Consider the following 7,697-nt stretch of genomic DNA (forward strand, 5'->3'; position numbering starts at 1 on the left):
ACAGAGTCTAACCTGTTATAGAGGGTAGTAGTAGTAGTAGTAACAGAGTCTAACCTGTTATAGAGGGTAGTAGTAGTTGTAACAGAGTCTTACCTGTTATAGAGGGTAGTAGTAGTAGTAGTAGTAACAGAGTCTAACCTGTTATAGAGGGTAGTAGTAGTAGTAGTAGTAACAGAGTCTAACCTGTTATAGAGGGTAGTAGTAGTAGTAACAGAGTCTAACCTGTTATAGAGGGTAGTAGTAGTAGTAGTAACAGTGTCTAACCTGTTATAGAGGGTAGTAGTAGTAGTAGTAACAGAGTCTAACCTGTTATAGAGGGTAGTAGTAGTAGTAGTAACAGAGTCTAACCTGTTATATAGGGTAGTAGTAGTAGTAGTAACAGAGTCTAACCTGTTATAGAGGGTAGTAGTAGTAGTAGTAACAGAGTCTAACCTGTTATAGAGGGTAGTAGTAGTAGTAACAGAGTCTAACCTGTTATAGAGGGTAGTAGTAGTAGTAGTAGTAACAGAGTCTAACCTGTTATAGAGGGTAGTAGTAGTAGTAGTAGTAACAGAGTCTAACCTGTTATAGAGGGTAGTAGTAGTAGTAACAGAGTCTAACCTGTTATAGAGGGGTAGTAGTAGTAGTAGTAACAGTGTCTAACCTGTTATAGAGGGTAGTAGTAGTAGTAGTAACAGAGTCTAACCTGTTATAGAGGGGGTAGTAGTAGTAGTAACAGAGTCTAACCTGTTATAGAGGGTAGTAGTAGTAGTAGTAGTAACAGAGTCTAACCTGTTATAGAGGGTAGTAGTAGTAGTAGTAACAGAGTCTAACCTGTTATAGAGGGTAGTAGTAGTAGTAGTAACAGAGTCTAACCTGTTATAGAGGGTAGTAGTAGTAGTAGTAACAGAGTCTAACCTGTTATAGAGGGTAGTAGTAGTAACAGAGTCTAACCTGTTATAGAGGGTAGTAGTAGTAACAGAGTCTAACCTGTTATAGAGGGTAGTAGTAGTAGTAGTAACAGAGTCTAACCTGTTATAGAGGGTAGTAGTAGTAGTAACAGAGTCTAACCTGTTATAGAGGGTAGTAGTAGTAGTAGTAGTAACAGAGTCTAACCTGTTATAGAGGGTAGTAGTAGTAGTAGTAGTAACAGAGTCTAACCTGTTATAGAGGGGTAGTAGTAGTAGTAGTAACAGAGTCTAACCTGTTATAGAGGGTAGTAGTAGTAGTAGTAACAGAGTCTAACCTGTTATAGAGGGTAGTAGTAGTAGTAGTAACAGAGTCTAACCTGTTATAGAGGGTAGTAGTAGTAGTAACAGAGTGTAACCTGTTATAGAGGGTAGTAGTAGTAACAGAGTCTAACCTGTTATAGAGGGTAGTAGTAGTAGTAGTAGTAACAGTGTCTAACCTGTTATAGAGGGTAGTAGTAGTAGTAGTAACAGAGTCTAACCTGTTATAGAGGGTAGTAGTAGTAACAGAGTCTAACCTGTTATAGAGGGTAGTAGTAGTAGTAGTAGTAACAGAGTCTAACCTGTTATAGAGGGTAGTAGTAGTAGTAGTAACAGAGTCTAACCTGTTATAGAGGGTAGTAGTAGTAGTAGTAACAGAGTCTAACCTGTTATAGAGGGTAGTAGTAGTAGTAGTAGTAACAGAGTCTAACCTGTTATAGAGGGTAGTAGTAGTAGTAACAGAGTCTAACCTGTTATAGAGGGTAGTAGTAGTAGTAGTAACAGAGTCTAACCTGTTATAGAGGGTAGTAGTAGTAGTAGTAGTAACAGAGTCTAACCTGTTATAGAGGGTAGTAGTAGTAGTAACAGAGTCTAACCTGTTATAGAGGGTAGTAGTAGTAGTAGTAGTAACAGAGTCTAACCTGTTATAGAGGGTAGTAGTAGTAGTAACAGAGTCTAACCTGTTATAGAGGGTAGTAGTAGTAGTAGTAACAGAGTCTAACCTGTTATAGAGGGTAGTAGTAGTTGTAACAGAGTCTTACCTGTTATAGAGGGTAGTAGTAGTAGTAGTAGTAACAGAGTCTAACCTGTTATAGAGGGTAGTAGTAGTAGTAGTAGTAACAGAGTCTAACCTGTTATAGAGGGGTAGTAGTAGTAGTAGTAACAGAGTCTAACCTGTTATAGAGGGTAGTAGTAGTAGTAGTAACAGAGTCTAACCTGTTATAGAGGGTAGTAGTAGTAGTAGTAACAGAGTCTAACCTGTTATAGAGGGTAGTAGTAGTAGTAACAGAGTCTAACCTGTTATAGAGGGTAGTAGTAGTAAGTAGTAACCTGTTATAACAGTAGTAGTAGTAGTAACAGTGTCTAACCTGTTATAGAGGGTAGTAGTAGTAGTAAGTAACAGAGTCTAACCTGTTATAGAGGGTAGTAGTAGTAGTAGTAACAGAGTCTAACCTGTTATAGAGGGTAGTAGTAGTAGTAGTAGTAACAGTGTCTAACCTGTTATAGAGGGTAGTAGTAGTAGTAAAAGAGTCTAACCTGTTATAGAGGGTAGTAGTAGTAGTAACAGAGTCTAACCTGTTATAGAGGGTAGTAGTAGTAACAGTGTCTAACCTGTTATAGAGGGTAGTAGTAGTAGTAGTAACAGAGTCTAACCTGTTATAGAGGGTAGTAGTAGTAGTAGTAGTAGTAACAGAGTCTAACCTGTTATAGAGGGTAGTAGTAGTAGTAGTAGTAACAGTGTCTAACCTGTTATAGAGGGTAGTAGTAGTAGTAACAGAGTCTAACCTGTTATAGAGGGTAGTAGTAGTAGTAACAGAGTCTAACCTGTTATAGAGGGTAGTAGTAGTAGTAGTAGTAACAGAGTCTAACCTGTTATAGAGGGTAGTAGTAGTAGTAGTAATAGAGTCTAACCTGTTATAGAGGGTAGTAGTAGTAGTAGTAACAGAGTCTAACCTGTTATAGAGTGTAGTAGTAGTAGTAGTAGTAGTAGTAGTAACAGAGTCTAACCTGTTATAGAGGGTAGTAGTAGTAGTAGTAACAGATTCTAACCTGTTATAGAGGGTAGTAGTAGTAGTAACAGAGTCTAACCTGTTATAGAGGTTAGTAGTAGTAGTAGTAACAGAGTCTAACCTGTTATAGAGGGTAGTAGTAGTAGTAGTAACAGAGTCTAACCTGTTATAGAGGGTAGTAGTAGTAGTAGTAGTAACAGAGTCTAACCTGTTATAGAGGGTAGTAGTAGTAGTAACAGAGTCTAACCTGTTATAGAGGGTAGTAGTAGTAGTAGTAACAGAGTCTAACCTGTTATAGAGGGTAGTAGTAGTAGTAACAGAGTCTAACCTGTTATAGAGGGTAGTAGTAGTAGTAGTAGTAGTAACAGAGTCTTACCTGTTATAGAGGGTAGTAGTAGTAGTAACAGAGTCTAACCTGTTATATAGGGTAGTAGTAGTAGTAGTAACAGAGTCTAACCTGTTATAGAGGGTAGTAGTAGTAGTAGTAGTAACAGAGTCTAACCTGTTATAGAGGGTAGTAGTAGTAGTAGTAATAGAGTCTAACCTGTTATAGAGGGTAGTAGTAGTAGTAGTAACAGAGTCTAACCTGTTATAGAGTGTAGTAGTAGTAGTAGTAGTAGTAGTAACAGAGTCTAACCTGTTATAGAGGGTAGTAGTAGTAGTAGTAACAGAGTCTAACCTGTTATAGAGGGTAGTAGTAGTAGTAACAGAGTCTAACCTGTTATAGAGGGTAGTAGTAGTAGTAGTAACAGAGTCTAACCTGTTATAGAGGGTAGTAGTAGTAGTAGTAACAGAGTCTAACCTGTTATAGAGGGTAGTAGTAGTAGTAACAGAGTCTAACCTGTTATAGAGGGTAGTAGTAGTAGTAGTAGTAACAGAGTCTAACCAGTTATAGAGGGTAGTAGTAGTAGTAGTAGTAACAGAGTCTAACCTGTTATAGAGGGTAGTAGTAGTAGTAGTAGTAACAGAGTCTAACCTGTTATAGAGGGTAGTAGTAGTAGTAGTAACAGTGTCTAACCTGTTATAGAGGGTAGTAGTAGTAGTAGTAACAGAGTCTAACCTGTTATAGAGGGTAGTAGTAGTAGTAACAGAGTGTAACCTGTTATAGAGGGTAGTAGTAGTAACAGTGTCTAACCTGTTATAGAGGGTAGTAGTAGTAGTAATAACAGAGTCTAACCTGTTATAGAGGGTAGTAGTAGTAGTAGTAGTAGTAACAGAGTCTAACCTGTTATAGAGGGTAGTAGTAGTAGTAGTAGTAACAGTGTCTAACCTGTTATAGAGGGTAGTAGTAGTAGTAACAGAGTCTAACCTGTTATAGAGGGTAGTAGTAGTAGTAACAGAGTCTAACCTGTTATAGAGGGTAGTAGTAGTAGTAGTAGTAACAGAGTCTAACCTGTTATAGAGGGTAGTAGTAGTAGTAGTAACAGAGTCTAACCTGTTATAGAGGGTAGTAGTAGTAGTAACAGAGTCTAACCTGTTATAGAGTGTAGTAGTAGTAGTAGTAGTAGTAGTAGTAACAGAGTCTAACCTGTTATAGAGGGTAGTAGTAGTAGTAGTAACAGAGTCTAACCTGTTATAGAGGGTAGTAGTAGTAGTAACAGAGTCTAACCTGTTATAGAGGTTAGTAGTAGTAGTAGTAACAGAGTCTAACCTGTTATAGAGGGTAGTAGTAGTAGTAGTAACAGAGTCTAACCTGTTATAGAGGGTAGTAGTAGTAGTAGTAGTAACAGAGTCTAACCTGTTATAGAGGGTAGTAGTAGTAGTAACAGAGTCTAACCTGTTATAGAGGGTAGTAGTAGTAGTAACAGAGTCTAACCTGTTATAGAGGGTAGTAGTAGTAGTAGTAGTAACAGAGTCTAACCTGTTATAGAGGGTAGTAGTAATAGAGTCTAACCTGTTATAGAGGGTAGTAGTAGTAGTAGTAACAGAGTCTAACCTGTTATAGAGTGTAGTAGTAGTAGTAGTAGTAGTAGTAGTAACAGAGTCTAACCTGTTATAGAGGGTAGTAGTAGTAGTAGTAACAGAGTCTAACCTGTTATAGAGGGTAGTAGTAGTAGTAACAGAGTCTAACCTGTTATAGAGGTTAGTAGTAGTAGTAGTAACAGAGTCTAACCTGTTATAGAGGGTAGTAGTAGTAGTAACAGAGTCTAACCTGTTATAGAGGGTAGTAGTAGTAGTAACAGAGTCTAACCTGTTATAGAGGTTAGTAGTAGTAGTAGTAACAGAGTCTAACCTGTTATAGAGGGTAGTAGTAGTAGTAGTAACAGAGTCTAACCTGTTATAGAGGGGTAGTAGTAGTAGTAACAGAGTCTAACCTGTTATAGAGGGTAGTAGTAGTAGTAGTAACAGAGTCTAACCTGTTATAGAGGGGGTAGTAGTAGTAGTAACAGAGTCTAACCTGTTATAGAGGGTAGTAGTAGTAGTAGTAGTAACAGAGTCTAACCTGTTATAGAGGGTAGTAGTAGTAGTAACAGAGTCTAACCTGTTATAGAGGGTAGTAGTAGTAGTAGTAACAGAGTCTAACCTGTTATAGAGGGTAGTAGTAGTAGTAGTAACAGAGTCTAACCTGTTATAGAGGGGTAGTAGTAGTAGTAACAGAGTCTTACCTGTTATAGAGTAGTAGTAGTAGTAGTAACAGAGTCTAACCTGTTATAGAGGGTAGTAGTAGTAGTAGTAACAGAGTCTAACCTGTTATAGAGGTAGTAGTAGTAGTAGTAACAGAGTCTAACCTGTTATAGAGGGTAGTAGTAGTAGTAACAGAGTCTAACCTGTTATAGTAGGTAGTAGTAGTAGTAGTAGTAACAGAGTCTAACCTGTTATAGAGGGTAGTAGTAGTAGTAGTAACAGAGTCTAACCTGTTATAGAGGGTAGTAGTAGTAGTAACAGAGTCTAACCTGTTATAGAGGTTAGTAGTAGTAGTAGTAACAGAGTCTAACCTGTTATAGAGGGTAGTAGTAGTAGTAGTAACAGAGTCTAACCTGTTATAGAGGGTAGTAGTAGTAGTAGTAACAGAGTCTAACCTGTTATAGAGGGTAGTAGTAGTAGTAACAGAGTCTAACCTGTTATAGAGGGTAGTAGTAGTAGTAACAGAGTCTAACCTGTTATAGAGGGTAGTAGTAGTAGTAGTAGTAACAGAGTCTAACCTGTTATAGAGGGTAGTAGTAGTAGTAGTAATAGAGTCTAACCTGTTATAGAGGGTAGTAGTAGTAGTAGTAACAGAGTCTAACCTGTTATAGAGTGTAGTAGTAGTAGTAGTAGTAGTAGTAGTAACAGAGTCTAACCTGTTATAGAGGGTAGTAGTAGTAGTAGTAACAGAGTCTAACCTGTTATAGAGGGTAGTAGTAGTAGTAACAGAGTCTAACCTGTTATAGAGGTTAGTAGTAGTAGTAGTAACAGAGTCTAACCTGTTATAGAGGGTAGTAGTAGTAGTAGTAACAGAGTCTAACCTGTTATAGAGGGTAGTAGTAGTAGTAGTAGTAACAGAGTCTAACCTGTTATAGAGGGTAGTAGTAGTAGTAACAGAGTCTAACCTGTTATAGAGGGTAGTAGTAGTAGTAGTAACAGAGTCTAACCTGTTATAGAGGGTAGTAGTAGTAGTAACAGAGTCTAACCTGTTATAGAGGGTAGTAGTAGTAGTAGTAGTAGTAACAGAGTCTTACCTGTTATAGAGGGTAGTAGTAGTAGTAACAGAGTCTAACCTGTTATAGAGGGTAGTAGTAGTAGTAGTAACAGAGTCTAACCTGTTATAGAGGGTAGTAGTAGTAGTAGTAGTAACAGAGTCTAACCTGTTATAGAGGGTAGTAGTAGTAGTAACAGAGTCTTACCTGTTATAGAGGGTAGTAGTAGTAGTAGTAGTAACAGAGTCTAACCTGTTATAGAGGGTAGTAGTAGTAGTAGTAACAGTGTCTAACCTGTTATAGAGGGTAGTAGTAGTAGTAGTAACAGAGTCTAACCTGTTATAGAGGGTAGTAGTAGTAGTAACATAGTCTAACCTGTTATAGAGGGTAGTAGTAGTAGTAGTAGTAACAGTGTCTAACCTGTTATAGAGGGTAGTAGTAGTAGTAATAACAGAGTCTAACCTGTTATAGAGGGTAGTAGTAGTAGTAACAGAGTCTAACCTGTTATAGAGGGTAGTAGTAGTAGTAGTAGTAACAGTGTCTAACCTGTTATAGAGGGTAGTAGTAGTAGTAAAAGAGTCTAACCTGTTATAGAGGGTAGTAGTAGTAGTAACAGAGTCTAACCTGTTATAGAGGGTAGTAGTAGTAGTAGTAACAGAGTCTAACCTGTTATAGAGGGTAGTAGTAGTAGTAGTAACAGAGTCTAACCTGTTATAGAGGGTAGTAGTAGTAGTAGTAATAGAGTCTAACCTGTTATAGAGGGTAGTAGTAGTTGTAACAGAGTCTTACCTGTTATAGAGGGTAGTAGTAGTAGTAGTAGTAACAGAGTCTAACCTGTTATAGAGGGTAGTAGTAGTAGTAGTAGTAACAGAGTCTAACCTGTTATAGAGGGTAGTAGTAGTAGTAGTAACAGAGTCTAACCTGTTATAGAGGGTAGTAGTAGTAGTAGTAACAGAGTCTAACCTGTTATAGAGGGTAGTAGTAGTAGTAGTAACAGAGTCTAACCTGTTATATAGGGTAGTAGTAGTAGTAGTAACAGAGTCTAACCTGTTATAGAGGGTAGTAGTAGTAGTAGTAATAGAGTCTAACCTGTTATAGAGGGTAGTAGTAGTTGTAACAGAGTCTTACCTGTTATAGAGGGG

This window comes from Oncorhynchus nerka, unplaced genomic scaffold (genome assembly GCF_034236695.1).
Source record: "Oncorhynchus nerka isolate Pitt River unplaced genomic scaffold, Oner_Uvic_2.0 unplaced_scaffold_1342, whole genome shotgun sequence".
In the NCBI taxonomy this organism is placed as follows: domain Eukaryota; kingdom Metazoa; phylum Chordata; class Actinopteri; order Salmoniformes; family Salmonidae; genus Oncorhynchus; species Oncorhynchus nerka.